A 9,709-nucleotide genomic window follows, 5' to 3' on the forward strand; every position below is an offset into this window, starting at 1 on the left:
GCTACAGGGTGACAATTATTGAACTATATGAAAAAAAAAACGGAATTTAGTTATAAACTACGGCGTGTACACACTTTATTCAGCATGTAAACGTCACTTCAGTTATTCGGATTTAGATTATGACTTGTTCGATATGCCTGCCATCATTGGCAATAATGTGGCGCAGACGAATAGCGAAATTCTGCATGACCCTCTAAAGTGTCAGAACATCGATGCTGTCGATGACCTCCTGAATAGCTATTTTGCCTCAGAAATGGCTTCGGGGTTACCGCTGTACACCTTGTCATTAATATAGCCCCGCAAAAAGGAGTCGTACGTGTGCAGATCCGGAGAATATGGCGGCCAATCGAGTCCCATGCCAGTGACCTCTGGGCACCCCAAAGCCAGAATGCTGTCCCCGAAGTGCTCCTCCAGGACATTAAAAACTCTCCTGCCTCGAGGTGGTCGAGCTACATCTTACATGAACCACGTCTTGTCGAAATTAGGGTCACTTTGGATAATGGGAATGAAATTATCTTCCAAAACTTTCACGTACCATTCGGTAGTCAACGTGCCATCAAGGAAAATCGCACCGATTATTCCGTGACTGGACACTGCGCACCACAGTCACCCGTTGAGCGTGAAGAGACTTCTCGATCGCAAAATGCGGATTCTCAGTCCCCCAAATGCGCCAATTTTGCTTATTGACGAACCCATCCAAATGAAAGTGGGCCTCGTCACTAAACGAAGCCATGCATGCGCATACTAATTCCCATCATGCCTCGCGGCCAATCGTGCAGTTTGAATGTCCTAACACAAACTGTTCAGAGGGTATGATGATTTTGTTTCATAACGTTCAACACTTGTCACATTGTAAGTCAGTCAGTTGATTTATTTTTACTTTACTGTGTTTTAATGTCAGCCAGTGCAAGGCCACCGTCCTAGGATAACTTTGTGACTGATCTGAATAAACAGATAATGAACTCTAATGCTGTGGTTAGGCTACATCATCATCGTGAGATGTAACTCTCTTAACGTCTTTATCGTATTAATCCTTTCATTGAATAATGTTGTTATATAAAATTTTCACTGATTCTGTCGGCTAAATTAATGTCTCTGATGAAAGACCGGTATTGATGGAAGACCGATGTTTATAAAAGGGCTTAGAGCAATAGTGCATGACCGAATCCTTAATTTACAGATGAGCCATACTCAAATTTAAGTCATGTGGTGGTTGCGTAGGAACAAATTGATCCGAGCTGGCGATTAATTTCACATCATTTATCAGATACCAAAATCCCCAGTGACGTCGCAACATGTTCTTTTATTTCTGTCTTCTGATTAAGATAACTACTCTCTCTCTGTGTACAGATAACGAAATTCCATCTCTGGACTAGATTGCTACTAATTTCGCAAGACGTCTCACAAAGCAACGTCATTGGTCCTTCGTTACGTTTTACTATCGGGATTAATGTTCTACCGAAGAACAACGGAGCAAGAAAACAGTGAATTCGACGAACAGGAAGCTAGTTTCACCCAAGAGTACGCACTGACCATTAAGGTGAAGTTGGGCGAAGTAGGTCATAGCAGCTTGGCAACTGCAGCTAGTTACAGCACCCCGGATTACTTCCAGATAACTGCACCCTGCAGCGTCGGGATGGACACCGAGTTAACGTAAAACATTGTTAACTTCTCTGTGCGGAAAACGTGTAACATAAACTGCGTTCGCGATAGCAATACGACTGCTTTTGCTTCATCCACAAATCCTACATGCAGATGACTTAGTATAGTCGCTCAATCAATTCATAGGATCATTTTAGTGTAAATATGAAAACGGTGTGAAACACCCCCGATTAAAATTCCTTATTGGGTTTTGCGTAATTTATCGAAGCCGCCAAACAGTTAATTATTATGATTATATGACCGTGTGCTTAATGGATGAAAGGCTATCGGTTTTTCTGCTATGTTTTCGGGGGTATTTCAACCGAGTGCGGCTGTTCTGAGACTGAATAGTGGAATGATTGAAAGTTTGTCTATTATTAAGGACCACAAAGGTTGCGATGTACAAACTGTATATTTTCTACTAACACACAAATTCTGAGGCAGTTGCTACCTTCGCCTTACACATCTAACTACGGTTATATCTCTTATTGGTTGCTGATTTTAGGTATTTCGTCACACGCAATGATGATGGTTAACATCCACAACAATCCTCACTGCAATGCATGGTTGTTGCTGGCCGACGCGAAACACGAAATTCGGCACTTGTCACTTTTGGTGTCATATCACTCGCGAGTCGGTATCGATGAGGGTCCACCCCACGACGGTCTGGGGGACGCGCTCATCTCACACTCCGGTAAATTTACTCGACCACCATTCTTGCCCGTCTCTCCAGCACCACCGCTCACTCGACACTCTCCAGTACTACTCCGCACTCGACACTCGTCTCACTGCCTACTGCAGCGCTCAACAATCGACTCCTGTCTTCTATCGACCTGGGCTTCGGATACTAGCATCTATGTTCTTGGGATCACGGATTCCTTACAGGTGAACATTCCAAACAGAACAGGAAAATTGAAATAACATGTAGAGTTGGGGGTATGAACCAGCTCCCGGGAGCGTTGTGTTTGATATCGTCGTAATGTTATATTTAGATTGCTTCTTTTTCGGTTGGCTACAGATAACGAATTTTTTTTTTTACTTCCGACAATTATTGTCAGTGTGATTCTCGCTGCTATCATAGGAATCGTGAAGCAGTTAAGTGAATTAGAAGCTTGGTGACTGGCTAAGAGTACTGAAACTTTTGCAGCTGCCACATGACAGATTCACTAACGTTAAGACCATATAATCTCTTTCTGTTTTGCGGAGGCTTCTGTCACGCATAAGATATACTTGGGACCGTTCTGAACTAGCAGGTCATTAGTTAAACAGGCAGTGTTAGAATGAAAACTCGTCGACGCCCGTGAGTAGTTGCCGTATGAAATCACTCAAGCTAATGCCAACGCTCGATATTTGCATAGCACTGCTGTAGCCAGACCCGTTGTGTTTTTCCTTTGACGCCTATTTACAGAGTCATGAATAAATCAGCGAGAAATTTGTTTGTGTTTGCGTCGAGGCAGAGTTGAAGGCGAGCTCTGCCTTTATGAGTACTTCGTACCTGTTTCTGACTTTCAGAAGAAACTGTAGTTAATTGTTATGTTGAAATATTGAACGGACCTACTTGAAGACAATCAATACTTATTATGTTGTTCTCACATAGGAGACATGGTCTAAACCAGATGTAATATCCGGTATTTGCAATTGTATGGGTTCATTATCATCAGAATGTACGTACTTTTCGTAGAGAAAAGTGTAATGTTCATCTTTATGAAGGTAGACGCTTTTTCGTTTTAGGCAGTGGCCTCCCAGCGCATCTGAAGCATATGCAACATGTATATCTGTTGTCGTGGAATTGTGACCAAACTGTGTAACACATATGCGTCGTTTCAGAATTTTCTTTCTCTCCAAAAATTTCCGTCGTCTGTCTGGTGCTCTATACCCTTACTAATGTTGCAAAGAACGTTGCGGATATAAGACGAATTATATAGTAAATACAGTACACGTGAACAAGTCACTGCTAGTGAAGGAGAAAAACGCTATTTTATGGCTCTTAATAAAAAGCTTTACAATGCATATGGTGGCTGCCTAAGTAATTTCCATACAACGTAATTCCGTTAGATCGAGAAATGGAAATTTTGATCACCTCTACTGATGGATGTCGAGAACCAATGGACTGTGGTGAGATGTGTGTAACGTTTATTATTGACAAGTATCATGGCTATACAGGGTGGTCCATTGATCGCGACCGGGCCAAATATCTCACGAAATAAGCATCAAACGAAAAAACTACAAAGAACGAAACTTGTCTAGCTTGAAGGGGGAAACCAGATGGCGCTATGGTTGTCCCGCTAGATGGCGCTGCCGTAGGTCAAACGGGTATGGACCACCCTGTATATTAGTGTATTCCCAGATCTACTGGATGCAACTAGAAAAAATATAAATAAATAAACAAGAGCACAAATCATAAGTATCGCATGCAAGTGTAAATTGTCTATCGAAGAAGGAGAAGTAGCAACAGTAGTAGTAGTAGTAGTAGTAGGAGTAGAAGTAGTCCTTAGTATCCGATTTTCCAAAATTGCACCACAACCACTTGAGTTTGGGATGAGAACAGTGGTTTCTGGGGTTTTAGTAATTGCATCTAGCATGCTGTTATTCCACTCACATATAGTATTCAGACCACAAAAAAAAACTTATAACCATGTCTGCAACCATAAACCATTAATTATAAGAACACACACACACACATTTCTATATGAATCTCTGTGTGTGTGTGTGTGTGTGTGTGTGTGGTTCTGTGTGTGTATGTGTGAGTACTTACATCCACTTTCTGCAAATCATTCATTATGAAAACCATAGTTCCATCATCAAGGAGCAGTGACGGTATGCTTGTGACCTTGTTGTCATCACCTGACAGTCTAGAATGCTTACTTACTTCATCACTGAGGGCACTCAGACTGATGCTTCAGATTGATTCAGAAGTAGCTGTGAGTGACGACTGAACTGAAGTAGACAAGAGCCGTTCAGTGTGGCTTATTTGTAGCCAGTGCCAGAGCGCCTTTGCCAACTTGTTAGAATAATGTTGATGATGCAGCTTTCAGCTTGTGCATACTCAAATGGTAGGAAGACGGTATGGGGATAAATGTGTAATAAGCAAACAGTACTACAATCAGTACATCTTTCAACTCGTTCTTAGAAAACTAATGTTGTTGTTGTTGTGGTCTTCAGTCCTGAGACTGGTTTGATGTAGCTCTCCATGCTACTCTATCCTGTGCAAGCTTCTTCATCTCCCAGTACCTACTGCAACCTACATCCATCTGAATCTGCTTAGTGTATTCATCTCTTGGTCTCCCCCTACGATTTTTACCCTCCACGCTGCCCTCCAATACTAAATTGGTGATCCCTTGATGCCTAATAATAATAATAATAATAACAATAATAATAATGATGGTGCAACTGTCAGCATCTGTATATCACGAGTGTGCGCAAGTGTGCATGCATGCGCGTGTGTAAGTGCACGCACATGTGCGTGTGTGCAAAACATAGTATTTCACCACGGCTGCTTGGGTGTGCATGTGAAGAGAAGTTGTTGAGACATCAATGCATAATAAACATATAATAATATGTCGATAGATAACGCATTCTCTTTTTGACACAGAACCAATAGTATGCTGACCCAAAGTGGCTAGCGAGTGTTGTCCATCGCTTTCTTTTACCTGATCAGCACCATGTGTCTTTTGCTGGTGCAATGTCTGTGCAGTGTTCATGGTCACCCATGGTGTCTCACGAAGCAGATCCTTGCAGTGAGACATGCACTGAGTCAGTATTTAGTAATCTGTGTATCTCCTGAATTCAATTCCATCACAGCTTCTCCAGATGTATCTACTACTGAAATCTTCCTCCCAAACATATGGATGTTAATTGATATATGGGATGTATCACACCGAGTCGTCTTTTCCTCTCTATTAAATATAACATGCTGCCCCATTTGTATCATGAATACTGTACTACAGTCCTAACACACTGAAAACGTTTTGTACTTCAATTACTACATCAAAGTCACCGTCGGGTGCCAGCCCAACATTCACTGATTTAGACACACTAGCAGTTGAATGCAGCAGCAGCAGCAGAAGCAGCAGAAGCAGCGGCTTCTACTGCTGCTGCTGCTGCTGCTGCTGCTGTGATGGGATAGAATAGTTGAATGATAGATCCGATAAACCTGGAAGACAACCTGTGGGCTGCTGCTGTTACTGTAGTGCACAGACAATAGTACGTCGGGCACCTGTGTATATGGGTCCTGCAGTTCTGCTAGTACCAAATGAGGGACATGATGCACTCCTGTAAAAACGTAAATAACTAAACGTAAGTATAAAAATACAATATAGTAATAGCCATTTCATGATTAATAATTGATAAACAAATACTTACTTCCAAATCTGACAGACATCTTCTTTCTTTTCTGGCTGGAAGTAGTGGCTGGTCCCTGTTCATGGCACTTCACAGTGACCCCTTAACTTTAACATGAAGGGCCTCAATCAGAAGCAATTAGATCTTGATTAATGAAAAGTGAAGAGAATGAGGAACTTGATTGCTATTCACTGAGAACATTTTGCCTGAAAGCAGTGCCCCTTCCCCGTCCCCCTTCCCTCCCCCCCCCCCCCCAGCCCCGCCAATGGCTTGGAAGCATGATGTTGATGTTTCACAATTATCCAGGAGCAAAGTCGGGAAGGCGAGGTGAGAGACCTTGAAGATAACAAACACAACTGCCTCTGCACCGAAACAAAGACACCAAAATGTGCTGATATCGCCAGTCCCTGGAATGCTGACACCAAAAAAGAGCTGACATCACTGTCGGTCTGGAATACTGACATGATTACGTGCTGACATGATTATGTGCCGACATGTCTACGTGCCAATATGTCCACGTGCAGAGGTGTCTGCGTGTCGACGTGTCTACGTGCCGAGGTATGCATGTGCCGACCTGGTTACGTGCCGACGTGATTACGTGCCGACGTAATTACGTGCCGACGTGGTTAAGTTCTAACATCAGTGACTTTCAGACCAGAACATAGACTGACCTCCCACTGTGGTGGTAACAGAGGCCTATTCATGGGATGCTAATTTTCCAGTCCAGCTGCTGTTAGTCTCCAACCAGTGGTATGGGACGACACATAATGCTGCAGTTAGTCCATTACTTCTTCTCACACTGCAGGTGCAGATGTGAAGGGATTATGATGTGCTTTGTACACAATATGTCGATCCTCTGTTTTGGTGCTCAGACGTGGTTGACTGGAACCTTGTCCTCACGTCCACATGCATTCCAACGTTTTGCCACTGTCACATCTGAATGGTTCACCAATCTGGAAACTGCACTATTCGACCGGCCAGCCAATGGGAGACTCACAATAAGGACCCTGTCACAGAGAACCACATCTCTAACCCTTTACACACCCACAGGTAGTGTATGTGTACCAAGTTACACTGACATCCCGCCATCTCTGCTGGGTACTTCACTTTTTTTTGTCTGGAAGAGAATCATTCCCTTGTTAGTTAAGTGTTATTGAGCTGCCTTTTTATTATGTATATCCTCTTAGTATATAATTATTAATTTACTATAAGAAGAGGATGAAGATGGTAGAGACATCATTTTATGATGGAAGGCTCCATGACGACAATCTCACCTCAGTCGGAAGACAGGTAACGGATAATCCAGATATTATAAACCTAAAAGTTCGCTTAAAACTCACTTATGAAAATGACCTATGTTTTACTAGGAACGTTCATTTAGAGTGGCAATACTAAGTGGCGTCAGTCACGACGGTATCTGTTTTCTTGCTGTGACTGTGTCTTTAGAGAGGGCTCAGCAGGATCGCTCGAACTATTATTTACAAGTTTTCTACGTAGAGAGACCAGAGTTCCTCACTATGGTCCTTGATCTACGCATCCTGTTGCAAAAGTCTTCTACTGATCGCTCACGCACACAGAGAGGGAATAAGAGCTTCTGATATAATGTGTGAAGTTTGCCGTTAGCGAAACGAAAATTACCTTCATAATTCAGGCGTTTTGGAGATCACTCGCGCGCCAGCCGTGTGCTGATAGATGTCGAGATCCCACAGCGTACAGGCTGGGAAAGGTGTCACCTTCTTCCACTGTCGCTTCTCACTGTTCGCATCTTCCTCTGTCGATTGTCTCTGTCCCATGATGCCTTCCTAAATTCTAAAAGAAATTAATTATTTTAACCTTGTTTTTAAATTGATGGATTTGTAACCATGAAACTGTAGTGGCGTTGCAACACAGCCACGCCACTCGGAGGTAGCCGAAAGGCACGCGTTAAGCTCACGCAGATTGGCGTGAGGTCTGGAACAAGGTAAAGTAATTATCCTATAAAGAAAAGAGCGTAGTTCTTGGAATACTTAACTTTAATCCACAATTGGAGAACATCGCTCTTGATTGTACATGCTTTATAAAATGCTATGGCGCCTTGCTAGGTCGTAGCAAATGACGTAGCTGAAGGCTATGCTAACTATCGTCTTGGCAAATGAGAGCGTATTTGTCAGTGTAGCGTCGCTAGTACAACTGGGGCGAGTGCTAGTACGTCTCTCTAGACCTGCCGTGTGGTGGCGCTCGGTCTGCAATCCTGACAGTGGCGACACGCGGGTCCGACGTATACTAACGGACCGCGGCCGATTTAAAGGCTACCACCTAGCAAGTGTGGTGTCTGGCGGTGACACCACAGAAACCTAACGACCAGTATAATGCACTCTCTTTCTCCGATGTAAGCCGACGTAAGTACAACATATTGGTTTGGTAAAGTATACGAAAATCTGTAGTGTGTAGTACATTTCAATGTCGATTCCAAATTTGACAGTGGCCAGCATACAGGACTCGCATTTGAGAGGGCGATGGTTCATATCCCCTGTCTGGCCATCATGATTTAGGTTTTCCATGATTCATGTAAAATCGCTTAAGGCAAATGTTGGGATGGTTCCTTTGATAGGGCACGGTCAATTTCCTTCCGAGCTTGTCCTCCGTCTCTAATGACCACTAGAACGCAAATCTTCCTTCCTTTATTTTCCAGATTTGAGCTCTTAAATCTGTTACTGATGTGGTGTACACCTACTTGTTAATCCACATGATGAGATGATACAACGACTCTGACACCCTTCCCAAATGAATCAGTACGTGAATTCAGGCCAGACGGGGTGCTACGTCATTTCGAAAAGTGGACTGTTACGGCCAAGTTCTTTGCGAATGTTTGTCGAGTATTTAATCGCCGAAATATCACATGCCCTCTCAATCTGTGAAGTTTTAATTCGTTTCCTCCTCACTTTCTAAGTGCTTCATTTTTTTCCCAGGCAGTAAATTAATTTTCGTTTCTACCCCCTCCTCGTCGGATCGCACACAATATCGTTACTCCAGCAATAGCACAGAAATACCATCGACCTTTCGGAGGACTATCATTCCCACAATCCCGAAGATTGCAAGGTCGAGAACAATTTCTCACAAAGCCTTAGAGTTTATGCATCCGAGTTTAAAAAAAAAGACTAATAATGGAAGAACGGAAGAGAAAATTGAGGATATGTTAGATTTCGATCAGTTTGGTTTTATGATAGGTAAAGGCACCAGAGAGGTTATTCCGACATTACTCTTAACATCGATGCAAGAATTAAGAAAAAAAGACAGTTTAATAAGGATGTTCGAACTAAACAAAATATTTGAAAACATAAAATGGTGTAAAATCTTTGAAGCCCTCAGGAAAATATTCCCGTTTTAGGGAAAGACGGGTTATACACTGTAAGACACAAAAATTCCTTCGTGGTGCATCATCTCCCCATCTTAGAGTGCATACCAGAGGTTACGAAGTTAGCGGCTTGCCGACTATGCTCGAGCCCGAGTGCGAAAGTGGTCAGTCTTGCTTCACATTTCCCCCACAGCCACGCCACGCTGTCTATGAGCGCGAGGAGGGAGAAGAGGGGGAAAAAGTGAACGTGCAGCATTTTAATTAGACAGTATAGTCGTACTGCGCATGACTTGGTTTTATATTTCACGTTTCTCAGCAATATAGATCACAGGCAAAACGAGTTTTTACTATTAATTAATTTCTTTTGGCTCGCTGAAGACGTAATATAATTTT

The sequence above is a fragment of the Schistocerca nitens genome, chromosome 3 (assembly GCF_023898315.1).
Source record: "Schistocerca nitens isolate TAMUIC-IGC-003100 chromosome 3, iqSchNite1.1, whole genome shotgun sequence".
Lineage (NCBI taxonomy): Eukaryota > Metazoa > Arthropoda > Insecta > Orthoptera > Acrididae > Schistocerca > Schistocerca nitens.